The sequence below is a fragment of the Aethalodelphis obliquidens genome, unplaced genomic scaffold (genome assembly GCF_003676395.1).
Source record: "Aethalodelphis obliquidens isolate GAN/ISIS:26980383/991018 unplaced genomic scaffold, ASM367639v1 scaffold4, whole genome shotgun sequence".
In the NCBI taxonomy this organism is placed as follows: Eukaryota; Metazoa; Chordata; class Mammalia; order Artiodactyla; family Delphinidae; genus Aethalodelphis; species Aethalodelphis obliquidens.
In genome coordinates, this window is record NW_020837948.1 from 25,718,648 (window position 1) to 25,746,615 (window position 27,968).

At 37.9% G+C, this 27,968-nt stretch overlaps 1 protein-coding gene across 5 annotated transcripts in view; it reads left to right on the plus strand.

Moving 5' to 3' along the window:
* Window positions 1-279: 279 nt before the first annotated feature.
* Window positions 280-27,968, plus strand: part of APC (APC regulator of Wnt signaling pathway) — a 143,578-nt gene continuing 115,889 nt past the window's right edge. For 2 of the 5 annotated variants that reach the window (XM_027100070.1, XM_027100079.1), the window contains exon 1: window positions 281-673. The gene's annotated coding sequence lies outside the window, so the exon portion shown is untranslated. Of the gene's footprint in view, window positions 674-27,968 lie in introns of all 5 variants that reach the window. The other 3 variants (XM_027100088.1, XM_027100095.1, XM_027100084.1) reach the window with 2 other exon arrangements.

Sequence of the window (27,968 nt, forward strand, 5' to 3'; positions counted from 1 at the left end):
TTCGCTTTTTCACTAGATTATGAGCATCTTTAGCGCTGGAGCCGAGTTCTACTAATCTATCATCAGCGCCTAGCCTGGGACCTGGCACATGGTAGGCACGAAACAGGTTTTTGCAGAATGACTGTGGGGTGCGCAGAAGGGTGTATTAATCTGGCCGCAGTACAATTCAGGAAAAGCCGGCAGCACCCGTGCAAGGCGCAGCGGCCGACACGGCTGCGCATTATATAGTTCCCTCTCCGCGAGGCTAGCGGACGCCGGCAACCTCGGCGCACGCCTGCGCACTGCATTCTTCCCGCTTCCGACAAGATGGCGGAGGCCAAGTAGCGAGGGGGCGGGGTGTGGCCGCCGGAAACCCGGCCGCTGCTGGGGGGTGGGGAGGGGAGCTGCGGGTGAAGGCCCGGGAGCAGCGGGCTGAGGCTGGCAGGATGCTGTTCCTGGGAAGCATTGTTGGCTACCGGTAAGGAAGGCGAAGCACAGAGTTGCCTTCCCAAGCCCCCCGGTGCCCCCTATGTACGCCTCCCTCGGCTCGGGTCCGGTCGCCGCGTTGCCTGCTTCGGTACCACCCTGTCCTCTCGGGTCCTGGAGCTCCGGCGGCGGCAGGGGCTGTGTCCGGCAGGAGAGGAAGCGCCGGAGCTGCGTCCGTTCTTCTGTCCGCGGGGCGAACGTCTGGCAGGTGAGTGAAGCTGCAAGCTTCGGCGTCTCCTCCTTTGGCAGACCTTTGTCGGCTTTGCCCCGCCGTTACTTAGACCCTAGTGGTGCTCAGCCGGACCCTGCCGCTCCCTTGTGTCCACGTCCCACCCCCTCCCCGCCCCGCGCCCTCTTCAGGCCTCCAGTTGGCCCCTGGCTTTGCAGGTCCTCCGTTCTCACCCAGTGGGTGGGGGTTGCGACGCCTGACGCCCTCCGCACCTTTCCTGGCTCCTAGTGAAGCGTCAGCCCTGCAAGCGGTCTCTTCTTCGCGTTAGGTGGGTGGGTCGTCCTCCTGTTTTAGTCGCCTCCCCATCTTCCTGGTTTCGTTCTTGCTTCCTTTAAAAGTTTTTAACTGGGGAGCTTAGCCGATAGCCTGGCTTACAGAGTTACAAAGAAAAAGCTTGTTATCCAGAGGCCAGTGGATTTTGTTCACCTTGTTGGGGGAATCCAGTCCCCAGGAGACTGGGATGGTTTGGGAGAGTTTGACTCCTTGACCCATCGAACTCCTGCAGAGTTGAGGAATGGTGCCGGTGACGGCAAATGATTGATCATCTAAATTAATCTTTTTCTGACTATCGCAAATCTGGTCTGTAAACTTTGGGTGGGGGACGTAAGTGTTCTAAATCTAGGGAAAGAATTGGGAAGTGTTCGTTTCTTAAAAAGAAGGCTTTATGAATGTAAGAAATGTTATAGTACAAGAAAGGGTGATTTAAGTGATTCTTTTATTCAGTGTTAGCTTACATTGTCCACTGAAGCCTTAGAATCCCGTACTGTCCAAGCCCTTTGTTTTATTTAGAAAGGACTAAAATGGAGAAAAAGCTTTTTAAACTCAAAACGTCTCAAATTTCTTGAATTCTCAGTTGTTGCTACTACTTAACAATCTTTATAGTACTTGATATTTTCTGTTAAATTTAGCCTGTGCCAGTCTTATTTCTCCTTCCTTTAATATTGGGGCAAGAGTAGTCAGAATTATTGGTGTAAGAAGTTGTCCTAAATAACATGGTACCTTGCCAGAGTTCATAAGTGCAAACTGCAGGATCGAAGTGGTTGGGGAGGAAGTTGCCATGGCTGATTCTCCCATCTTTTCCTGTAGTTGGATAATGTGTCAAGAGCCCCAGAATGGTAAAAATGAGGTTATAAATATAAATGGCATCTTATCCATTGAGATTGCAAATGGGTGGACCTTTTAAAATTAACATTAAATTGAGTGATATCATTTTGTTGAAGCTCTGCTAGATGCTCTCCAAAGTTATTAAAGCACAAACTATCCTTGCCCTATTTGAATTCTATACTAAAAATCTTTAACAGGTGGGTTACAATTGGCTTGACAGATTTTTTACTTTTCATTCTTCATGACACACATCTGCCTTACCCTTTATTGTAGACTTTTGACTTTGGAGCTAGAATTGTTCATTTTAAAGGGAGAGGAGGTAGTTTAATGTTTGATTCCTGTATGGGCTAGTTAATTCATTTGTTTGTTGCTAGCCTTCACTTTTCTACAACCAAGGACTGCATGTTTTTAGAGCTGGTCGTCTCTCAGTTTTGTGCTTTAGGCTGAAAGGATGTAGGACTGCTGAGCCCCAGTCAGTGGCTCACTGCCCCGGGCATTGTGTTGAGACCTTTCTGGCCACAAACAATCACTCTTCCACCTTAATGGAACCTGTTTTCTCTCTCTTTCTCTCCCCCTCTTCCTCTCTTTAGGAAAACACCCCTCTTTGTCTCTCTATTCATTCAACCCATTAGCCTACTGCTGCAACTCATTTGCCTCCCCGTGTAACTAGGATCCCATGGTCATCAGTTTTTACCAAGCTGTCATTGATGCTTTAGAATGCTTTACTTTCTGTAGATTTATCTTTCTAGTCCCCTGTCCTGAACAAGTCTCATCGCTAGCTTTGTCAGTTTGACCCCAGAAATCCTGAAGGATACAAGAGACAGTTATGTGAGGATATTGGTTTGCTTCCATACCAATTAGTGTTCTGCTTATCTGCTGGATCTTTAGTGTTGATTGTGTTCCTTTTTGTCTTACTTCCTGAAGGTTTTTTATAGCAAATAACTCTTACTTTCCTGAGAAAAATCTCAGCCATCTGAGGTATAATCTTTTCTATCTTGGTATCATTTCCTTATTTACTCATATCTCAAGAGAAGAAATGTCCTTCCTTTTTTTTAAAGAGCAACCTTCTCCAGATGTGTCCACGATCATCCCTCTCCATCTTTCTTTCCCCATAATTGTCCAATATCACTCCTTTTTCAGTCTCTCCCTCTCCCTCTCTAGCCTATATACATGTTTATGTATACCTTTTCCAGGGCTGCCAAAATACAGTGCTCTGTGCTGTGCAATTCAGGGAGGCCAGTCTGGATCTTGAGCCTGTTGTGCCACTGTCTTTTTACTCTTTAAGCCCAGGAGCCTGGTATAGTAGGAAGAACATTGATTTTTAAGCCACATAGATCTGGTTTTGAAGTCTGCTAAAACCAATTTACTGGCTATGTGTCTGTGGGCAAGTTACTACTGAGACTCTATTCTTTATCTATAAAATAGAATGTTACAGTTACCTCACAGAGTTGTAATAGAAGTTTAACCCATGTTACATGTCTTTCCAAGAGTTTGGTACATTATGGAGTTCTTAAAAATATAAATCATTCTTTCCTTTACACTCTGACTTCCTTTACCATTTCAGCACTGAAATTGCTTTTTTAAGTCACCTATGACAGTCTAATTACCAAATCTAATGAATGGCCTTTCCTCAGTCATCCTTGGTTTCCTTAGACCATTTTTGAAATACATTCTATAGGAATAAAATCTGATTTCTTGGTTCTTGTGCATTGTACTTCCTGATTCTCTTACTTCTCTGAAAACTTCTTTGCATTTCCTGTACTGTCTTGATTTTGCTCTCCCCGCTAAACATAGCTGTTTCCTACATCAGTTAGGATGCAAACTGAACGTAAAAACAAAAGAAATGTATTAGCTCAGGTAATTGGCAAGTGCGTAGGAAGAATTGGTTTAAAGAGTAGTTTGTTCATAAACTTAGCTTTGTTATCAGGGCAGAGGTTCTGGTTTTCTGCTTTTCGCTAAACTTTGTCCTCCTCTTTGAGCTTCATGCTCAGACTGGCTTCCCTTCTAGAAAAAGACAGGTGTCGGCAATGCTCGAGTTAAACTCTTCTTCATTGACTTTCAAAGAGAGAAAGCTTCTCTTCTAGCCTTTGCCCAAAAGTCCTAAGCTTTACTTTGATTGAACAAATGGAGAAGATCATGCTGCCAAGTCTGTCACAATAGCTTTGTCAAGAGGGATGGAACTATTCTAATTGGCCTAATCAGTGGATAAATCCCATCAAAAATGAGAGGGAGGTGGAATGGATCATGGGGAGATAGCAAGCGTTTTCAGGGGTTTCTTTGCTTTTCACTGTGTTCTCTTGGTGATCATGTCCTCTTTTAAATGATGTAAGTCATCATTTTTGTGTGTGTGTTTCTCAGTGCTGTAACTACTTCCCTTCTACCCCTTGCTATATATATAATGTAAGCTTACCTCATACCACACTGAGTCAATTTGATTTCCATCCACCTACCGTCACCTAAGGTGTTTACATGTGCATGTGTGAAGGTATATATATTCCTTTTCCTGCTGATTTCCTTTTTCTAACCACCTTTCTCTCAGCCACCCAGTCTTGAAACCTTGTAGTCATCTTGGTTCTTCTCCCACTTTCATTCAGATATCAGAGCTTGAACATACCTTATATTAGTTTGGCCCCAGGTTACGTAATACTGAACTAACAGTGATTTAAACAGTATCTTGCATAGAAAGAAGTTCAGAGTTGGAGGATTCCATGGTGAGTCAGTTTAACAGCACAATGATGTTATCAAGGATCCAAATGCTTTTAATCTTTATCCACAGCTGCTGACCTTTGTGCTCAGGTTTATCCTCTCGTGGCTGCATGTTGCTCTTTCTGCTCCAGGCATCACTTTCTTACATAGCCACCAAAGACAGGAGGAAGTTTGCCCTCCCATCTCTTGATGAGGCAAGTAAACCCTTCACTGAAGCCCTGTATCAGATGTCATCCTGGCATGCTTATGCCCTAGTTGCAAGGGGGCTGGAAAAACCAATATCTGGCATTTCAGTCTAGAAGGAAATTAGGTGAATGGCTACAGGGAAGGTAACCAGCAATGTCAGTGACATATCTTGATAGTATTGTATGGAGAAGTAAGCTTAAATAAATGAGAATTTTCAGATAGTATTAGCAAACTTAAAGCACTGAGTTGATATAAGCTATACATGGGATTTTGGCCAATCATTAAGATAGTCATAGATGACTGATTAAAATTGGATTATTATATAAAATTAGGATATTTGAGTGGTATATCCCAGTTATTTTAAGGTTGTTGTTAAGTACACTTACGCATGCACTGTGAGAAATGGATATATATATAACAACTATTAGGGAATAGATTTGTGGTTCCCCTTGGAGGTGGGAGGTATTTGGAAATATATGGGGATATTTTTGGTTGTCATAGTGATTGTGAGGTCCTACTGACAATTACCAGGTAGAGACCAGGTACACTGAGTGTCCTGTGATGTTTGCCCACAAAATAAGAATTGTCCCTTCCAAAATGCCAGTAGTACCCCTATACACTGAAATAGCAAATGCTTTGGTTTTTGAAAGAATTCACTGAGACTCATCTGTATACTTATATTACAAGTGACAGAAAACCAAATTCAAACTGCTTAAACAGTAAAAGGCATGATTAGATCTTGTAATTGAACTTCAGCTAGGGCTTCATCCAGCCTGAAATCATCAAGGACTTGGCTCAATTTCTCTGTGATTCGTTCTGCTCTGTCATTCTCCTTGTTTTGATTTCATTCTCAAGCTAGCTTATCTCATGGTAGCAAATTACTGTAACATTTTCAGACTTAATACCCTCATTTCATATATAAGGTAAAGTGAAGAATATCTTTTGTATTTGATTTTGCAAGTATTTGTTGATTACTTCCTCCGTTATGTTACAACTTATGTATCTCTATTACATGTCATACTCTGTGGGTATTATTTTTATGTCTCACGAACTACCTTGTCTTACTTATCTTTGTATTCTTAATGTCCAGAATACTCTCTGGCTTAATGGTACACAGTAACCATTTATGGAAAGAATTAATGAATGATGGAGGAAGGATATGGGAAGGGGCAGGGAAATACAAGAAGGCCCCACTCTTTCAGTAGTTGTTAATTGAACCTTGAATTACGAACATTGTACTCCTTCTACCACAAAGTATGTGTGTAATGCTCTTGTGATTGCCTATGAATTCATTTGAAAGCCTTACTGAATTCTAGTAGTGTTTTGTCATTATTTTCTCAACAAAAATAAAACCAATTACCATCATTCATTCATTCAACAAATATTTTTGAGAGCCTGCTGTTTGCACATAATGTGACAACAGTGGGAAACAAAACAGAGCCTATGCTTTCTTTGAGCTTAAATGTTAGTGAGGGAGACAGTAGACATTATACAGGTGTGCACACTCATTCACACACACTCACTCACACACATCAGGTAGCTAATAGGCTTTGAAGTAAAATAAAATAGGTTTCAGGGGATAAAAAGTAATGGGATACTACTTCAGCCAGGTTGGTGAGGGAAGGCTTTTTGAGAAGCCCTTTGAGCTGAGAGACCTGAATGAAGTGGAGTAAGCCATGGAACTATCTGGGGGAAAATGTTCAGGTAGAAGAAGCAGCGACTTCTAAGATAGAAGTAAGTGTCTGTGGCATGTTGGAAGAACAACACAGAGGCTAGTGTGGCTGAAGTAGAGAGAGAAGGGCAGTGTGGCAGAAGAGGTGGTAGGACAGGTACACAGAGGTTAGATCAAGTAGGGTTTTGAAGGTCATTTGAAGACTTGATTTTATTGTGTGAGATGGAAACCATTGAAGGGTGTTAAGCATGGGAGTATCCAGGTTTGACTTGTTTTTTGAGAGGTTTTACTCTATGTGTAGAAAATTGATTGTATGAGGCAAGAATGGAAGCAGGAAGACCAGTTAGGAAAATCTTACAGTAATCTAGGTTGGAAATATGGTGCTTGGGCAGGGTTGTCGTGGTGGAGGGCCAGAGAAGTGGTCAGATTTGTGGTATATTTAGAAAGTAAAGTAATGAGAATTCATTGATGGAATTGATGTGGAGTGTGAGGGAAAGAGAAATAAAGGATGACTCCAAATTTTTTGACATGAGCAACTGGTTGAAAGATGGTATATCTTATTGAGATAGAGACTATGGGGCAAGGGTTAGGGGTCGGTGGGAAGCAGGTTTGGAAACTTAAATCAGGAGATTTGTTGTGGATGTGGCTTTGTTTGAAATACCTATTACATAAACCAACTGGAGACATTCAATAGGTATATATATTCAATGCTAGAGATAAACATTTGGAACATTTGGCAACATTTGGAAATTATCAGTGTATAGATGGTATTTAGGGCCATGGGACCAGATGAGATCACCTGAGGAGTGAGAATGGAATTCATGAAACATTTTGGTACTAAAAATGGGTTCTTATATCGAAGATTAGGAGCTACTGTTTTGGACAATAATAGTTATAGCATCCCAAGTATGGAGAGGGTAGTGAGTAAATCTCTGAGAAAGAGGTGGAACTTGACCTGGACTTCAAAGGATACAAAGGATAGAAAAGGCTTTTTTCTTCTATCATGCCAAGCATAGTGCCTGGCTTGTGGTGAACAGTCTAAGGTGCTGGTGAATGAACAAAAAAGCATTTAGGCTGAGGAACAGCTTGAGCAGAGGTATGGCAGCAGGCAAAGTTTACAGTGTTTTAAAAGAAAGTCAGAGAACTAAAGAAGACAGTTTGTGTTGGGTGAGTAGTGAAAAGTAGGATTGGGTTAGTCTGTTCAAGGCTTTAAATGCTAAAATGCCAGTTATAGTCAACCCTATGATCTAATGATTTTCAACTCTATTTCAGTTGTTAGCACAGTGCCTCTTAGTTCCTGGCCTCTAATAGATGCTTAGTAAACATTGAATAAGTGAATGTGGAATTCCCAACATGTAAGCTTTATCTTTACAGTATTTTCTCTCTCTCAATAAAGTATACTGGGTTGCAAAGTATAGTAGGTCATATGGGGATAACCTTATGTTTGCTTCGATTTATTATTATTTCTAATGATAAGCTTTAAAAACAGATTACTTGCGACATCTCTCAAAACTGGTCAGAAAACACCAGAGTTGGCACACCGAGGTAGAAAAATGGCTGCTTAAGAAACTGAGGAGCCATTAGCAGTCTTATATTCAGAGACTAACAGTTATTTTGTTTTTATAGGAATAACTACTTGAAGCCTGTTTATAGATCATTTTCTCCTTTAGCTGTCAAGGAGCAAACTGTTGTACAATTATGGGAATGTTATTAGCAAGAAAATTGGAGATGATATATCTTTGAGGATCTAATTAAAGTTATAATATTTTAAATACTAAATAATTAGAAATTACCTCTGTTCTAAGTAATTAGCATATCATAGACTACACAATTTAAATGTTAGAAAATAATTTATCTGAATAAAATCATACTGAGATAAAAATTGAAATATTAAAGTTATATTTTAAAATAACTTATTTAATATTTAGGATACTTTAGATTTGTGATTATTTTCTTCAGTTCTTTTTTTTTGGCTGTGTTGTGTCTTCGTAGCTGCGTGCGGGTTTTCTCTAATTGCGGTGAGCGGGGGCTACTCTTCATCGCGGTGCACAGGCTTCTCATTGTGGTGGCTTCTCTTGTTGCAGAGCATGGGCTCTAGGCACATGGGCCTCAGTAGTTGTGACATGCGGGCTCAGTAGTTGTGGCTCACAGGCTCTAGAGCACAGGCTCAGCAGTTGTGGTGCACAGGCCCATTTGCTCCGCGGCATGTGGGATCTTCCTGGACCAGGGCTCGAACCCGTGTCCCATGCATTGGCAGGTGGATTCTTAACCACTGCGCCACCAGGGAAGCCCCTTTTTCAGTTCTTATATACCCCATTACTAAATTTTTATGTAGTCATTAAAGAAAATTCAGGAAATGCAATAAAAAGTACAGATAAAAAAAAAAGTACACACAACATTCATAAGCTTATCATATGAAGAAAACCAGTGTAGCTTTTGTCTCTCCCAACCCCTCCCTCCATCTTTCCCTACCCTCCCTCCCTCTCTCTCTCATTTTCTCCTTTGTCTGTGCCCAGCACTTTTCCCCCCTTTATAGTATAAATATGTGTATATATTTCTAATTTTTAAAAAATTAGGTTATATACATTTCTTGGAATATTTTGTAAATCTTATTTTTATTGACTGTATAATAATCCCATTATAAAAATTATTTTTCTTAACTATTTCCTGTAGTTGGTTATTTAGTTGTTTTCTATTTTATTATCATATGGGCAATGAACATCTTAACACATTATGGATATTTTTTCTCTTTATCTTGGTCTTTTTCCTTAGGATAGGCTTATAGATGATGGAGTTAACTGGATACGGCTTCATGGCCTTATTCAATTAAACATTTTTAAGGTTTATGATACATATTGCCAAATTGTACAACGTTTTATAGGCCCAATAAATGTTAAGTGGTTTGAAAGTACGGTAATCATAACTGGGAAAAAATTGGGACCTACAGAGTTGCTGAGCTTTAGTGATAGCCTAGATCAACCTTTTGTTCATCTCCAAGTATTTCTTTCTTTTTTGTCTTTAACATATATTTCAAAGAGTACATAAAACATAACATGAAGAATTTAGTGTGTTACTGTAAACACACATGAAGTCATTACTCTGGTCAAGAAATAGAGCACTGCCATCATCCCAGAGATACTCTCCCTTCTGGTTCCTGATCTCAAAAGAGAAAGCTTGGGGCTTCCCTGGTGGCGCAGTGGTTGAGAGTCTGCCTGCCGATGCAGGGGACACGGGTTCGTGCCCCGGTCTGGGAGGATCCCACATGCCGTGGAGCGGCTGGGCCCGTGAGCCATGGCCGCTGAGCCTGCGTGTCCGGAGCCTGTGCTCCGCAGCGGGAGAGGCCACAGCAGTGAGAGGTCCGCGTACCGCAAGAAAAAAAAAAGAGAGAGAGAAAGCTTTTACTCTTTGACTCCAAGTATGTTTGCTGAATGTTCGTTTTCTGTTTTATTTTGTTTTTGTGAAAACCTTTATCATGTTAAAGAAGTTCGCTCCTATACCTAGTTTACTAAGAATTTTGTGTTTTGTTCTGTTTGTTTGAATTTAATGCTTTTTTTTGTTGCTGTTGAAGCTTTTCATTGCCATATGAATTTTCTCCTTTACTGTGTTAATATATTGAATTATATATTATTTAAAATGCTAAACCTAACCTGATTCCTGAGATAAACCTAATTTGGCTTTACCGTATTATTCTTTTTATGTATTTCTGGATTCAGTTTGTTAATATTTTGCTAATGGTTTTGCATCAGTGTTCATGAGTGACGTGACCTATATTGTCCTTGTCAGGATTTGAAATCAGCAGTCAACATTATGCTAGCCTTGTAAAATGAGCTGACCCTCATTTTCTATTCTGGAAAAGTTTGTGTTCGACTAGAATTATTTTTTCTTTAAATTTTTGCGAGGATCTGGCAGAGAAGCCATCTGGGCTGGGAAATTAATTTGTGGAAAGGTTTTTATTTATTTTATTTAATATATGATTTATGTTTATTTTACCATTTTTGCTTTCTTTTTTCCAATATATGTTTTTAATTTTTAATTTATTTTTTGGCTGCATTGGGTCTTCGTTGCTTGCACGGGCTTTCTCTAGTTGCGGTGAATGGGGGCTTCTCTTTGTTGCAGTGCGTGGACTTCTCATTGCAGTGGCTTCTCTTGTTGTGGAGCACAGGCTCTAGGCACGCGGGCTTCAGTAGTTGCAGCACACAGTCTCAGTAGTTGCAACACACAGGCCACAGAGCACGTGGGCTTCAGTAGTTGTGGCACGTGTGCTCAGTAGTTGTGATGCGCAGGCTCAGTAGTTGTGGTGCATGGGCTTAGTTGGTCCGTGGCATGTGGGATCTTCCCAGCCCAGGGATTGAACCTGTGTCCCCTGCATTGGCAGGCAGATTCTTAACCACTGCACCACCAGGGAAGTCCCAGAAAGGTTTTTAATTACTAATTTGATTTCTCATTTTTAAGCCTATTCAGGTTTTCTGTTTCTTGATTATTTTGGTATTTCCCCCCTAAGAGGTTGTCTTTTTCATCTAAACTTTTAAATTTACTGACATAAAATTGTTTATAGTAAATATCATTATCCTTTTAATGACTGCAGGAAAGAATTACCTTCGCATGTCTGCTATAGGCTTTATGTACGTTTTCTTTTTCCTTTGTAAGTCTCACTGGAGATTTAGTAGTCTTTCAAAAGAACCAAATTTTGAATCTTTCTGATCCTGTTTTTAAAATTATATATTTGTTCTCTATTGCATTGATTTCTGCTCTTTATTTCCTTCCTTCTACTTTTTTGGGATTTACTTTTTTGTTCTTTTGCTAACTTCTTGTAGATCACTATTTTTCAGCATTTATTCCTTTTAAATATATGCATTTAAAGCTAAGCATTTCCCTCTAAGCACTGTTTTAGCTACCTCTATTATTCAAATTTTAATATGTACTACTTTTATAATTCACTTTAAAATGTTTTCTTATTTTCATTGGTGTCTACTTTCACTTTTGCATAAGCTGAAAGTATTATATTTCTCAATTTCTGAACACATGGAGGTTTTCTGATTATTTTTGAATTTGTTCCTTATTTCTAACAATATAACAATGTAATCGGAGAACACTTTCAGTGTTTCAGAGGTCTGACTTCAGACCTTTAAAATTTGAGAACTACACTATGGCCCAGTATATTATCTTTTCTTTCTCTGCAGTTATTGAATTTGGTGTTCTATATATTTCCATTAGGTCATGCTTTTCAGTCCCATATTTCAAATCTTCAGGATCATTAATGACCTTTGTTTGCTTGTATTAGTTACAGACAAGGATGTGTTAAAATATCCCATTTACGATTGTGGACTTTTCCCCTTGTATTCTTTCAACTTTTGCCTTATATATTTCAGACAGTGTTAGTAGGTGGGTAGAAATGTGTAATGGTTATATCTTCTTAGTGACTTAACATTATGAAGTATTTCTCTTTTATTCTGAAAGTACTTTTTGCATTAAGGTCTAGTTTGTCTGGGATTGATACAACAGTACCAGCTTTCTTTTTATTATTGTTTGCATGGTTTATCTGTTTCCATTCTTTTACTTCCAGTCTTTCTGTATTACATTTTAGATGTGTCTCCTGTGACGTGATTGGGTTTAAATCTCCCATATTATCATGTACTTTATGTCTGCCCTAATTGTTCCTCTTTCTCTACTTTCTTGCCATCTAGATGAGGTGGCTATTCTATCATTTTACATTTTTCTCCTTATTATTTGGAAATTATGACTTCTTTTTCTCTTTTACTAGTTATTCAAGAAATACAATATACATTTTATAAAGTCTCATGTTAATCAATGCCATTATCCTCTTCTCAGATGATACACTTTAATTATATTTACTTGCAGCCCTACTTATATAGTATTGTTGTGCATTTTAATTCACTCTTATTTATTCTCTTTCTCATTGTTGTTGTTATTGTTTTATACCGTCCATGTTTAGTTCAGGTTAGTGCATGTGTCTACCATGTCGTTACGTTTCCTATGATCTTCCATTTAGGGCCATTTTCCTTGATCTTGAGGACGGTGAAACACACTCTTTAGAATTTCCTTTAGTCTGTTTGCTTGGAAATGTCTTTATTTTACCACATTCTTGAAGGATATTTTTGCTAGGTACAAAATTCTAGTTTAGCAGCTATTTCAGTACATGGTAAGTTGGTGGTTACTTTATTTCAGCACATTCATTGCTGTTGAATCCTCAGCTCTTTGTGCCTCATTTTCCTTAAAAAAAAAGATCTGACATTTTCCTTTGGATGCTTTTAAGATTTTTATCTTTGTCTTTTGTTTTCTGTTGTTCTGTTATGCTGTGATTAGGCATTGGATTCTTAGGGCTTCATGAATGTGTGGATTGGTGTCTTTTTCAGTACTAGAATTTTTATTTGGTTCTTTTTCAAATCTACCGTGTCACTTTTTATAATTTTCAGTTTCAAGCAAAAATAGTGAAGCTCAACTTTTATACCCTTGAATGTAGTAAGCATAGTTATTTTTCAGTCTGTGTCTTATGATTCCAATATTGTTAAGTTTTTGTGGATTTGATTCTGTTGTCTGTTGTAGAAATAACTTGATGTATAAAATGAAGTGAATTTTTCTCTAGAGAAGATTTTCATTTGCTTTTGCGAAGAATATGAGACCATCTTAATTCAATTTCAAATGTTTACCTTTTCTGGACCACCATCTGATTCTTTGTTACTCTTCTTAGGGTGCATCCCTTTGGGGTCCCAGCCCAAAGACAAGGGCATTTTTATTATCGTCCTTACCTTCGGTGGGTCCCAGACTCTGACTTTTGTCCCCCAGTCCTGCAAGGCAGGCAACAAATTATAAAGCTCAGCCTCTTAAATACTTTTTTTTTTTTTTTTGCAGTACGCGGGCCTCTCCCTGTTGTGGCCTCTCCCGTTGTGGAGCACAGGCTCCAGATGCGCAGGCTCAGTGGCCATGGCTCACAGGGCCAGCCGCTCCGCGGCATGTGGGATCTTCCCGGACCGGGGCACGAACCCGTGTCCCCTGCATCGGCAGGCGGACTCTCAACCACTGTGCCACCAGGGAAGCCCTTAAATACTTTTTTATTGGCAAACCCACAAAAGGCAAAAGCTGAGCTTACCTGTAGAGAACAAATGTATGGACCCAAGTGGGGAAAATGACGATGGGGGGAGGTGGTGGTGTGATGAATTGGGAGATTGGGATTGACATGTATACACTAATATGTATAAAATAGATAACTAATAAGAACCTGCTGTATAAAAAATAAATAAAATAAAATTCAGAAATTCAAAAAAAATAATAGACACACACACACAAAAAAAAGCTGAGCTTACCTTTCTGAGTTTTGACTTCTGGTAAATTTGAACTAGTGATTCATTCCTCACTATGTTGGTAGTTATTTGATGGTAAATTTGAACTAGTGATTCATTCCTTACTATGTTGGTAGTTATTTGATGGTTTTAAGATTATTTTAATATTTTGTCTCACTTTTTAAGTTGACTTCAGAAGGACAGTTGGTCTGAATTGTGTAGTTTGCTACTTTTACAAGTGGAAGTCCGACTATTTCTTTGACTAACTGTTCAAGGAGAACTTGACATTTCTGTTAGTCATTCCTTTGTTTTAAGGCACATTTTGTGGTACAAATGAGATACCTGGGAAAGGTAAACATTAAGGTATGGTTGCCTTTTAATACTTTAACATGTGTTGCAATAATCTTCAGTTCTTATTACTTTGCAAAGCTCCAGAGGAAGGAGGCAGACAGTATTTTATTTGATGGGAGAAGTCAGAAATACTTGTAGTATGTGGGTAGTGCTTTGAGGTAGGAATTGTCCTTTGTGTGAGCAAAGAGAATACAAAGTGAACATTTTTGAAGTGGAGATGTGTGAAGAGGGAGGGAGAATGCTCTGAACTGAGGAGGGACTGCAAACAAATTTGTCCTTTAGTATTCCTGTTGGAAGTGGGGTGCATTTCTAATAATTAATGCAACAGCTCTCTGTATGTCATGTTTTATTTTTATTTTTTTAAATATTTTTTGGTATACCTCAGGGACAGAATATAACTTTTGAATCTTTTTACTCACATCTATTTAAACTATTATAGGTACAATTTGCATTTGATATCTGAGATTAAATCTATTAAATAGGTTAAACACACAGGTTAGAAATCACACTAGGCAAACTAAATTAGTCTTTACATAAATTGACTTCTGTGGTTGCAAGGATGTTGAAAATTTAGTATAACATACCAATATATTTTTATTTTAAAGACACATTTGATGTTAATCACAGCTCTTAGTATGAAATGCCATCCATCACTTTGTGATTACATTGGTGCATCAACAAAATACAAAAGCAGTTCTCTTTTAAGGAAACCTAGACTTCTTGTATTTGTTTACTTGATTCTTTCTTTTTTTCTCTCTGCTAAAAGAAAATAAGTTGAAGATTCTTGTTAATTATAGTTCCTTCACTTCCCTGCTATGTTAGATTTAAACAGTGGTTGTTTTTGGTTTGCTTACTTCCCTTCAGAAAACTGAAGGGTGAAATGAGGTGACAGAGAATTTTAGGAATCAGTTCTCTCATGTGTGCCCCTTTCCCACACCTTTCCCTTTTTAAATATGTGAAAACAGAGGTCCGAGGTAGTCTGGGTGACTTGATTTGCCTAAAGTTACACTGAACTGATACCCAGATCTCTTCCTCATCATAGTTTCTTGAGGTTCTTTTCAGCCAGATGATTGCATTAGCTATACCAGACATAGATAAGATGATGATTTATCTGTAACTATTAAGATCTGATAAGTTATTAATGCATCTTGATTAGCCACATGTTTATTGCAAATGCAATTAATTTTATACTTCCTAAACTCAGTTCGTGAGTCTAGTGTTTAATTTTGTAAAGTTTGCTGTCTGTGACTAAACTCAGGTGTGTCTGTCTCGGTATTCAGTCTCAGCATTTGTTAATGTCTGTGCTGTTCCTGAGTTGGACTCTTACATATATTTTCTGGAGATTTTTACTTCAATAATATCACCTGTAAAGCAACTCTTATGTTAGAGTAAGTACTTAAGACAGTGGATGAATGACACTGTTCTACTATGGTAACACATTTAGCATATTTAGTCGTTGTTAAATAACTCGTTGCCAAAATCTACAATGCTTGCCACACATTTTCCCTGTTGTATTCATCCATGTTCATTAGAGCCTGATTTTAGTACCTCTGTTTAATTAGGCCTAGGGCATTTTCTCACTGTAGTCATTCTTTCATTTCTTCTGTCTTTGCTCTAGTTTCATTTCAGAGATGCTGATATGTTTTCTAATATTTCAATGGCATTTCTTGTATGGCTTTGGAGTTCTAACACAAGAGTTTTTCCTCTGCCTTCTCTAACAAACGTCAAGTTACATATTAGTATCACTGAAAGATGGTATTAGCTATCAGTTAAGAAAATAAACTCTGGTTGGAAAAATGTCACACTGGACAAAATATACAAATGTATTTTAATTATGTGCTCATTTAGTGCTCAGTTATGTGCTCACTCATATCACATTATCCTGATGAATTACTGAGTTGGGTCTCAGTTAAAACTAAGTTTGAATTTTCACAGAAATTTAATGCTTACTCAAAAACCAAAAGCCATGTGGGAGAAAAATCAGTTCTGTTGTACCAATATAATGTGTTATGCCAGCTTTAAAATCCAGCTTTGCTTCACTTTTATAGAAGAATTTACATTCTATCTGTTGGAAGTACATATTGGTAGAATTTTTTTCCCACAACTTAATGATATATTATGATGAGTTGCCACGTACTATGATTTCCTATTAGTTATATTGGACTAATGAGATTCTTCATTTAGTGTACAGTTAGGTCTTTGACAAAAAGTTTTTAATCTTAATTCTGATAACAATCAGCTAATTAAATATTATTATTAAGACCTTGAGGACTGGACTTGAACCATGACAGTTTTCTTGCCAAAATGTAAGGAATTGAAAAGAATAGCTGAATGGGGAAAAGAGTTCTTCTCATCTTCTGTAAGCAGTGTTTGGTATACTGCTTTACTATATTCCTGAAAAAAGTAGATTATTGTATGTAATTTAAAAAAATTCTGTTCTAATCTGTCTCACCATTGCTGAGTTGCGAATTAAAATCTTTTATTTGGCTTTTAATTGGTTCTTAATGAAGTTGCGTAAGGCACTGTGTAAACCTAGTAGTGGAGGCTTCTGGTTTTATTACTTAGGTTACCTATATTCATCATTTAATTTAAGTTTGGGGTATTTTACACAGTTTTCGTCATATCTGACACTTATGTCTCATTATATTTGTCCATTTTTAATTGAAATTAAGGACCAACCAGTGGCACAGGAAGACATCTCTTTGTTAAAAGTAAATATATTTAGGTTTCTAAATCAGAAGTAATTTGCTTTTCTTCACTGGAAAATGAAACCTGGATTCAAGTCTGGCTTGGCCTTTAACTAGATCAGGACAAATCACTTGACCTTCCCGTGATTTAGCTTTTTCGTCTACGAAATGAGGACATACTACGTTTGTTTGTTTGTTTGTTTATTTGTTTAGGCTGCGTTGGGTCTTCATTGCTGTGCACGTGCTTTCTCTAGTTGTGGCGAACAGGGGCTACTCTTCATTGTGGTGCGGGGGCTACTCTTCATTGCTGTGCAAAGGCTTCTCATTGTGGTGGCTTCTCTTATTGTGGAGCACAGGCTGTAGGCACGTGGGCTTCAGTAGTTGTGGCTTGTGGGCTCTAGAGCGCAGGCTCAGCGGTCGTGACACACGGGCTTAGTTGCTCCGCGGCATGTGGGATCTTCCCGGCCCAGGCCTCGATCCCGTGTCCTCTTCATTGGCAGGCAGATTCTTAACCACTGTGCCACCAGGGAAGCCCCATACGACGTTTTAACTACGCTTTTTTTCAAATATTTTTCTGAAGTGATATAGGAACAACTGTCATAACTTTTCTAAGGCAGATCTACATACACAATTTTAAAAATCATATTTCTCTTTTATGTTATTAAAGCCAGATTGTTTCTTATCATATCTTCTTGGTTGTTTCCGGAGTTGTAACATGTAACGTGCTTCTTGGCCTCAAACCTAAAGGTAGCCACTAGTAAGATACTGAGATAATGTCTTACTTGGTACACTTTAAAAAGTAATGAGCTTGATTTTGAATAAGTACTGAAGTTGTTTTAGGTTTCTCTTATTTTAAACATTAAAAAATGTAGCTTTGTCAGGTAAAGAGACTTTAAAATTTATATCCTTGAGCAGATGTTACATGCATGTAGTATACATTTCAAAAAGTACAAGAGAAAATGAAAAGAAATGAAAATAAATTTCCTACCCCTGTTCCTTAGTTGCACACATCCCCTGCACAGAGGCAATCGCTGTTACCAGTTTCTTGTTTAGCTTTTCAAAGTACAGTCCACAGAAACCCAAATCTCACAAACATAGCTGTTGGATATTCTTCAGAAGGGCAAATATATATTGTGGTAAAGTCTAATTTGTGCTTTCATCAGAAAGTAGCATTCTGGAACATGACATACTTAAGAATTTTAAATTATAATGATAACTCATTCAAGCTCCAGAACAGTTTTTCACTTCAGAAATTACAAAGCAGATACTGGAAAAGGATAAAAAGCTTTCTACTTAAATCTGATTATCCAGTACTTCAGTGTGGAAATCCTACTGGTTTGGAGTTTAACAAAAGCAGCCCCATGATTGAAGATAATTCGGAGAAATCTGACAAGGATGGCTCATTTGCTAGCTACCCAAGAAGGTGTTTGTGAGGAATTTCCATTGTGGGTTACAGTAAGGTGAGAGAATCTGTGTGTTTTGCTTATTCCCTGTCTACATGAGCAACAAATGTTGACTGGGGCTAGAGGATCTGCTTCTAAGGTCACTCACTCACTCATTTGGCTGGCAAGTTGTTAGTGATTTGGGCCCCATGTTGGCCTTTCCATAAGGTTACCCTGAGTATCCTTATAACACAGAGGCTGGCTCCAGAGTAAGCAATTCAGGAGACCACAGTAGAAGCTACAATGCCTTTTATGACCTAGCCTCAGAAGTCACACACTTCTGCAGTATTTGACTGGTCACACAAGTCAGCTCTATTCAGCATGGGAGAGCACTGTACAAAGGCTTGAATAGCAGAATTTAAAGATCATTAGAGATAATCTTGGAAAGTGGCTGTGATACTTCCCAACCATAGCCCCACACTCCATTTAAATAAGTATTGGATCAGCAATCTTATATTTGGTGTTTATGGTAATCTCAAGGTGAATTTATGCAAAAAAAAAAGTAAGGCTTTTAGAATGCTGCACACCTTTCTATTATTTATGCACTGCTCAGGAAAATGCCTGTTTGATTGCCAAGCTTTTCACAATGATTTATTTTTTATTATGTTTGATGCCTGATAAGAACAAAACTCACATAATCTGGGAATATCTTTAGATACTAATTCTGGCTTCCTCTTAGAAATTGTAGGATACATCCTCGAGCTTTAAGACAGTGCTGAAATCATCACTACCTTCTATTGATGTTACTGCTTAATCTAGCCATTGGATCCAGGTGTCATTCAGAAACCTGACTGGATATAGGGCATCTTTCATTCACAAAGTAATGAATTCTGACTATAGTCTTCAGAGATTTTAGGTGCTGGCATACTTACGCTGCTGGAATAGTATGGAAGAATAAGGCTGCCACTGTAAGAGAAAAAAAAATTGCCCTTCATGTTGTTTTTGAGAGAAATCTTTAGAGGAGTAAGAATTTGAAGATTTAAGTTTCGTAGGGAGAGGACAGGAAGATTTGTGGATTGAGTATCTGTTTAATTTAAATGTCTCAAATATCAAAGTGAAATAATCAGATAGTTGGATATTCACAGAAGGGGGTTAGGATGGAGATACAAATTTGAGATTTAACATCATATAGAAGATGGTTAAAAGCGTTAGGAGTAGGTGAGAAAACAGTGAAGAGAGAGAGCAGTCCTGGTACAAGCCCTGAGGCACTCATGTTTTAGAAGACTAGTGAAGAGACAGTTCCAATAAACGAAATTAGAGGGAGGAGGAAAACCAGGAGAATATGTCACTAGAGCCCAAGAGAAGACATCAACTTCAGGTAGAAAAGAGTGATCTGCTTGGTCTAATGTTACTGAGAGGTTATTGTACTAAGATGAGGGCAATGGATTTTGGCCACATGGTGGTCATTGGTGACCTTGATTTGAGCTTCAGGAGATGGTTGAGGATTAGGGAGGGCTAAAGAGTGAATTAGAGGTGAGAAAATAGAGACAGGAAATGAAGGCCACTAGATCAAGAGGTTTGGCTGTGAATAGAACAAAGAAATGGTCATATCTAATGGAGGGGGTGCGTGGAGGGGAGCTAAGGTCAGGAGAGGAATTTGTAAAGATGAGTAATATTAGAGCATGTTTGTGTGTTCATGATAATGATCCAGTAGAGAAGGAGAAACTGATTATACTGGAGAGAGAGGGGCTAATCAAAGGTTTTCTTGATTAGCTGGGCTCCATTGCCCAAGTAAGGTATTGGTCTTTGATAGGAGCAGGGATGCTTTTTCTGTTTTAATAGGAGAGAAGCAGTATAGGCATGGTAGGGAAATGTGGGGAAATTTCTCTTTAATGGAATGAAGTAGGTCTTCAACTGAGAGTGGCATAGGTAGGAAAATAGATGTTACAGGTTTGAGGAGAGAAAAAAGGTGTAAAGAAGTTAACTCAAGTAGTGAGAAAGCAGACTTTATAGGAAACACAGTAGGCCTGCCAGGCGGTGTTAAATATTCTTCCATGTTTACAGTTGTGAATTTAAAGTGAAACCAGCCAGCCCCTATTATCTGATCATTCCCCCACCCCCACTCTCCCCAGCACGAGTGCGCGCGCGCACACACACACACACACACACACACACACACACAGCTGCCCTGATGAAGGCATGCAAAAGTGGAATAGTTCATTCAGTTCAACCAGATTTGAGGTTTTACCAGGTAAATATAATAGAGGGAGAGAAGAATAAGGGGTTTGAGTGAAAGGGAATGGCTATTGTTGGGTCTAAGGAAGAAAGTAAAGACGAAAGTGATAGTGAAAATTGATGAGAACATTGGATTGAAGAAGCCAGTGAGGTAAAAGAATGTTGTATTTGGAGATGGTAGCATAAACTAGAGGGATAGGAAGTATGCTTCAGAGACTGAAACTTTGGGAATTGAGATTTTTTTATTAAGATTTTGGAGTTGGTCAGAGTTGTCTTATCACTTCACAAGAGACTTTTTTTTTTTTAAGAACTTTGCGTTCTCTATTGTAAAAGAACAAGTATCAAAAATACCTTTTCTATGAAAATTCCAAGTGTTTTAATTGAGCAGATCTAACTATTAGTTTGAATTAAATAGCAGACCTTCTTTGGGAACAGAATAAGAAAATGCCTTTTTCATATTGTATCAAGTACAGACTGGTTTGAGAATCAAGGTACTTATTGACTGCTGGTGTCTGTTGAGGAAGGTATTTGAATGTGAAATGAAATTTAGTCCAATTCTTAAGAAATCTTACTTTTTGCTTCTATAAAAGCTATGTGACAGTTCAACTAATTCTACCCAATCTTAGAGAACTTGGCAAAGCAAGTTTTTTAAAAGACTTAACAAAGTAAATATGAAGTTTTAGTTTTAAAAACAATCTATATTGAAAAAAGAAATTAAATGTATTAGTTTGTCTTTTTTTCTTTCTCTCTTCCCTCTTAGAACATAATGTTAAGTGTTCATGTTGAATTCTTACGAGGTGACTCATTCTCTTAATCTTTAAAATGAATCTATATATTAGATACTATTGTGGGTAGTCCAAGTCACCCAGAGGTTTCTGATTTGATTGACACAGTCCAGTAATGCAAGGTAGATTTTGTTTTTCCATTTTACTTAATAAGACATTTGGATTTTTAAGCCTATAATAGCAAACATTTATCTTCAGATATCCAGAAGTGAAATAATTTTATAGTCTGTACTGTGCCTTACATATTAAAATTCAGCATAAAGCAAGAAGGAGAGAAGCTATTCAAAAAGGAAGGAAATGGTATTATAGAATTAGGCAATACCATCTTCAGTTGGTATATACGGTGTTGAAAAAGTCATTGCTTTCTCATTCAGGGTAACAATTTGGGGATATTGTGTAAGGATAAAAGTCTTAACCCAAGGATTTGGTTTAAGGTTCTAATAAATACACACCATTACTAGGCCATAAATTTATTCTTTCATATACACCAAATTTTGTTTTTAACGTCAATTTAAAAATTGGATTTTTTGTTATTAATGCTTATGTATTTCAAGGGGTAATTTGTGTGTTATAAATTGATAAATGATTTGTCAAATAATCTAAGTATTTTATGATATTTTAAATGTTAAAATGATGGGAGTTTTAATTATATTTTGGGGGAAAGACTATTTTTAAAAAACTCATTCTGTGTGCACCTTTTTCTTGAATTCACAGTGATACCGTAAGCATTTGGTGCTGTTTTGGTGACTTAAGTCACTGAAGTCTTTAATGTTAAAATGTTATCTTTATGAATAGGGTTTATAAGTTTGTATTGTAAATTGTACCTTTGGGAGCAGTCTTACAGCTGCTTTGGGTTTTCAGTAAAGATCAAACTAAAAACATTAAACAAGACATAGTTAACACACACACACACACACACGGGCAAGAATAAAATTCTGCTTTAAACATTTAGTTTTTAAAAAATCAGAATTTGGTTTTTTTTCCCCTAGGGGAAGGGTAGCTTAAAACATTGGTGGACCAGAAACTGGAACTTTATCAGATTAGGGCATGTTAAGAATTTAGAAAAAAAAATTTTCTTTACTTACATGGAAATGTTTGAATATTTGTTAATTGGGCAAAATGGTTGCCAAAGGTGATTTTGAGTTTTTTGTCTTATTAACAACATAAATTAATAAGTAAGTGTGTAGTCAAAATTGCCAAAGTAAGACCAAATAAAACAAATTTCTCATAGAGTGTAAAATTTTGTGTTTTTTTCCTGCTATTATAGTTTCCAATTGAAAAAGCCTTTGACCATTAAATAACTATAAATTAGTAATAGTATGCATTATGACTTCTGATTATTTCTTCTTTTGAGTAGGAACTAGCAATTCTGTTAATTTTTGTAGATCTTGCTGTAATCATGTATCCTTCTTTATTTGAAATGTTTATATTTTTCATTGCCTGTGAGATATCTAAAATTTTTAACCTAACGGACAAAATCTAAATCTCTGTCCTAAAATATTCCTAAACATCTTTGAAGGCTAGTTCTTTTGCTGCTTTCTCTCTGAAATCTTTCTTGATTACCTGGCCAGAAATTATCTAATCTCTCATCCTTTGATATACATGTTGCCTTGTATTAAAACTTTTCTTGTGCACATTTTAGATCCCCTATCAGATTGTAAGTTGATGTCTTATTCGTCTTTATATCATCTACATTCATGCATTCAACAGTGTTATTGAATGCTTACTGTGCACCAGGCACTGTTCTAGGTGTGAAGGAAACAGCAGTGCATGAGAATATAGGTTCCTGTCCTCATGGCATTTGTATTCTAGTTTGGGAAACGATGATGAGGGAGACAGAAAATTAAACAAACAGATAGATACATAGGTAGAACTTTTTAGACCTTTAAATGATTTGAAGAGAAAACAGTATGATGTGATAGAAATTTAAGGACAGTACCAGTGTTGATTCGATGGTCATGGAAGGTCTCTTTGAAGACGAGACATTTATGCCAAAGCTGAATGATACAATAGAGCAGTCATTTGAGGATTTGGGAACAGAGTTCTTGAAGCTGAAAGAGAGGCAGTGCAAAGGCATTAGAGAGAGGGAAGAAAGGGGGAGTTAGGGAGGAGGGTGGGAATGGGAGCAGGAGGTAGGTTATACAGAGTCTTGTAAACCGAGTTAAGGAATTTGAAATTTATTCTAACTTCATTTGGAAGCCAGTGAACAGCTGGTAGCTTTTAAGGGCTTGTGATTACATTGGGCCCACCCAGGATCATCTCCTCCTGCCCTCTTTTTTGTTGTTCAACAAGTATTTATTGAGTGTACCGTATGACTAGCACAATATTAGGCACTGATTTGCATTATTGAGCAAGAAAAGATTTTAACCCAAAAGTCATGTAAAAACAAGGCAGAAGTGACCTTCATTCTCAAGGAAAGTCCATGTCTAAAGGCCCAGGACTGCAGTGTTCTGGAGCTGGCCTACTTGTGTCTCAAGAGTTTGACTGCGGCTGTAAGAGTTATTCCTTACAAGTTACAAGTTTCTTTTCTCATGTCTCCACATGGTTCTTCATCTGCAATAAAGCACTTATTTTATTACATTCATACTTGCCTCAAAAAAAGCAGATGTTTTCAGTACCATTATTGGATAAATTTCAACTAAACAGAGCCACACAAATCCTGCCGTTGATCACTCCTGAACTTCTGGGCAAGGATCACAATGCTCTGGGGGTCATCTTCCCCATATAAGCTCATCTTTCAGAGTGTGTTACCTCCTTTAGGGGCGCAGGATACCATATGACATGCAGAGAAAGTGCCGAACCAGTGACAGGTAGTGAATTTCATCTCCCTATTTTAAAGTCAGCCTATTAATAATTTTAATTACATCTGCCAGGTCCTTCTTACCGTGTAATGTAGTGTATTGACTATTGTAACACCAGGGCGTATTTAGCCTAATACACATTTAACATATTTAACATCATACAAGGGCAGTGAAGCAGAATTAACTCTGACAGAGTAGCCTTTTTTGAGTCATTCACAGTTTTTCTGATTTCTTTTGCCTTTGCTTATATGCCCACTATCAGTCATTACCTTGTATTTGCCACACGCCCATAAGACAACCCCAAACTGTTTCTCTTTAGTTATTTAACTAAATAAGCGTGACAATGTGAAAATGTCTCCTGCATTTAAAGAAATTTTGTTCTAGATACCTTCCAGAGAAATCTGTGGTTACCCATTGATAAAAATTTATGGGTCAAGGGGATTTTTTGTAGATTCCAGATTGACATTTTCAAAGCTGTTTGAGATTTCTTGTTTTCACTTATTCTGATTATTAAAAAATGTATTCACTCAATAAGGATTTATTGAGCACCTACTACTACAGAGCTAGGTGCTGCAGTAATCATCAGGATGATAATTGAACAAGTAATTTTTTATGAAGCGTGAGGCTCTGAAGGAGGAAGTACAAGCTGCTCTCGGAGATGACACACAGTCATCCCTTGGTATCCTTTAGGGATTGGTTCCAGGACCCTGGAGGATACCAAAACCCAGGGATGCTCAAGTCCCTTATATAAAACAGTATAGTATTTACATATAACCTACACATATCCCTCCCACTATACTTTAAATCATCTCTAGATTACTTATAATACCTAATACATTGTAAATGCTATGTAAGTAATTGGAGGCTGCTTGGCAAATTCAAGTTTTGCTTTTTGGAACTTTCTGGAATCTTTTCTGTGTAGTTTTGATCCATGGCTGGTTGAATCCTCAGTGGTTGAATGAAGAACCCAAGGATACGGAGCATCTACTGTATTTAAATCTAATTAGAAGATCTAACATGACGTGCTCGTGAGACCTGGAGGGTGAGGCAGTTTGACCAACACTGGCTTAGGAGGCAGACTGCCACTTCACTATGTGGGGACCTGAATGAATTTTGAAATTTCTTTGAGCCTATGTGTGTGAACAGTGATCTTTTTTTAATCTCTATAGAAATTCAAGTTAGATGAATTTGCTGATTATATATATTTGCTGATCATAATGTCTGCTACTGGTTTAGAAGATTTATCATGAAACTAACAAAGTTTAATGCACCTAATTTCATGGACCCTTCCTAGGTTCTTTTGCAGCAGCAATAGCAATTTTGAATTAATTTGTATTTTCCTTAAGGAAGGCTCCCCCATAATTTATATATGATCCTGAACCCCACAAAATCTGGATCTGCCTTTGGCTACAGATTAGATGAGAAAGAAATGTTAATTTCTCTCTTCTTCTCATGTTATGATATCAAATTGTGTCCAAAAGGCACTTAACTTTTGGGAAAAAATACAGAAATTATGTGTGTTAGGTTGTGGAAATTTTATAAAATTAAGAAAAATTGAAAAATTTATTTTTTTCTGTGAATTTGGCTTTTTATTTAGATTCCTCATATAAGTGATTCCATGCAGTATTTGTCTTTTCTGCCTGGCTTATTTCACTTAGCATAATGCCTTCATGGCCCATCCATGTTGTCCCAAATGGCAGGGTTTCCTTCTTGCTCATGGCTGAATAATACTTCATTTTGTGTGTGTGTGTGTGTGTGAGATTTTTATCCACTCATCCATTGATGGACACTTGTTTTCATATCTTGGCGGTTAAGAATATGCTGCAATAAACATGGGAGTGCACATCTCTCTTCCTTTGGATATATACCCAGAAGTGGGGTTGCTGGATCATATGGGAGTTAAACTTTAATTTGTTGAGGAACCTCCATGCTGTTTCCATAGTGGCTGCACCGATTTACATCCCCACTAAGAGTGCACTGGGGTTCCCTTTTCACCACATCCTCCCTAATATTTGTTATTTCTTGTCTTTTGATGACAGCCATTCGAACAGATGCAAGGTGATATCATTTTTGTTTTGATTTGCATTTCCATGATGATGGGTGATGTTGAACATCTTTTTATGTACTTGTTGGCCGTTTGGATGTCTTCTTTGGGAAGATGTTTGTTCAGTTCCTCTGCCCATTTTTTAATCCAGTTGTTTGGTTTGTTGGCTATTTAGTTGTATGAGGTTGTTAGATAGATAGATAGATAGATATAGATATAGATTTTTTTTGATATTAACCCCTTATTAGATATATGATTTGGAAGTGTTTTCTCCATTTTGATAGGTTGCCTCTTCATTTTGCTGATGGTTTCTTTCACTGTGTAGAAGCGTTTTAGTTTGATATTGTCCCACTTGTTCATTTTTGCTTTTATTGCCTTTGTTTTTTGGTGTCAAATCAAAAAAAATTATTGCCAAGACTGATGTCAAGGAGCTTATTCTATATGTTTTCTTTTAGGAGTTTTACAGTTTCAGGTATTAAATGTAAGTCTTTAATACATTTTAGTTGATTTTTGTGTATGGTGTAAAATAGGGGTCCAGTTCATTCTTTTGCAAGTGGCTGTCCAGTTTTCCCAACATCATTTATTGAAGAGACTGTCTTTTCACCACTGTATATGTGTGGCTCCTTTGTCATAAATTAATTGACCATATTTGCCTGGGTTGATTTCTGGACTTGCTATTCTGTTCCTTGATCTACATGTCTGTTTTTATGTTTGTACCATGCTGTTTTTTTTTTTAATTGAAGTATAGTTGATATACAGTTATCATACTGTTTTGATTACTGTAGTTTTGTAATATAGTTTGAAACCATGAAGTGTGGTGCCTCCAGCTTTGTTCTTTTTTTTTTTTCTTTTTTTTCCTCCAAGATTGCTTTGACTATTTGGGGTCTTTTGTGGTTCCATAGACATTTTAGGATTGTTTTTTCTATTTCTGTGAAAAATGCTATTGGAGGTTTGAAAGGGATTGCATTGAATCTGTAGATCACTTTGGGTAGTATGGACATTTTAACAATATTAATTTTTCTAATCAGTGAGCATGAAATATCTTTCTATTTATTTGTGTTCTTCTTCAATTTCTTTCATCACTGTCTTATAGTTTTCACTGTACAGATCTTTCACTTGCTTGGGTAAATTTATTCTTATGTATTTTATGCTTTTTTATGTAATTGTATATCCGGCATAACATTACTCATCTTTAAGAGTGCCAAAAGTGGGCTTCCCTGGTGGCGCAGTGGTTGAGAGTCCGCCTGCCAATGCAGGGGACACGGGTTCGTGCCCTGGTCCAGGAAGATCCCACATGCCGCGGAGCGGCTGGGCCCGTGAGCCATGGCCGCCGAGCCTGCGCATCCGGAGCCTGTGCTCCGCAACGGGAGAGGCCACAACAGTGAGAGGCCCGCGTACCGCAAAAAAAAAAAAAAAAAAAATGAGTGCCAAAAGTATAATTAACCAATCTGTTGTTATCAATCATTGAGGTTGTTTCTAAAATTTCACTTGTGGAAACAATACTGAGTATCTTTGAATATAAATCTTTGTGCATGTACCTGATTGTACGTAAGATAATTTCTATTAACTGGACTTATTTCAGTATAAGCATTTTAAACATTTTAAGGATTTTCAAAAGCTACTGCCTTTTTTTAATTTAATTTTATTTTTGGCTGTGTTGGGTCTTCGTTTCTATGCGAGGGCTTTCTCTAGTTGTGGCAAGCGGGGGCCACTCTTCATTGTGGTGCGCGGGCCTCTCACTGTCGCGGCCTCTCTTGCTGCGGAGCACAGGCTCAGTAGTTGTAGCTCACGGGCCCAGTTGCTCCGCGACATGTGGGATCTTCCCGGACCAGGGCTCGAGCCCGTGTCCCCTGCATCGGCAGGCAGACTCTCAACCACTGCGCCACCAGGGAAACCCTGCCTGTTTTTTTAAAATGTATCCTCACTGACCGGCAATATTATTTTAAAATATCATTGCCTATTTAATAGGTGAAAATGATACTCTTGTTTTTGTTTTCTTTGATTCCTTAATGTAGTAGAACAT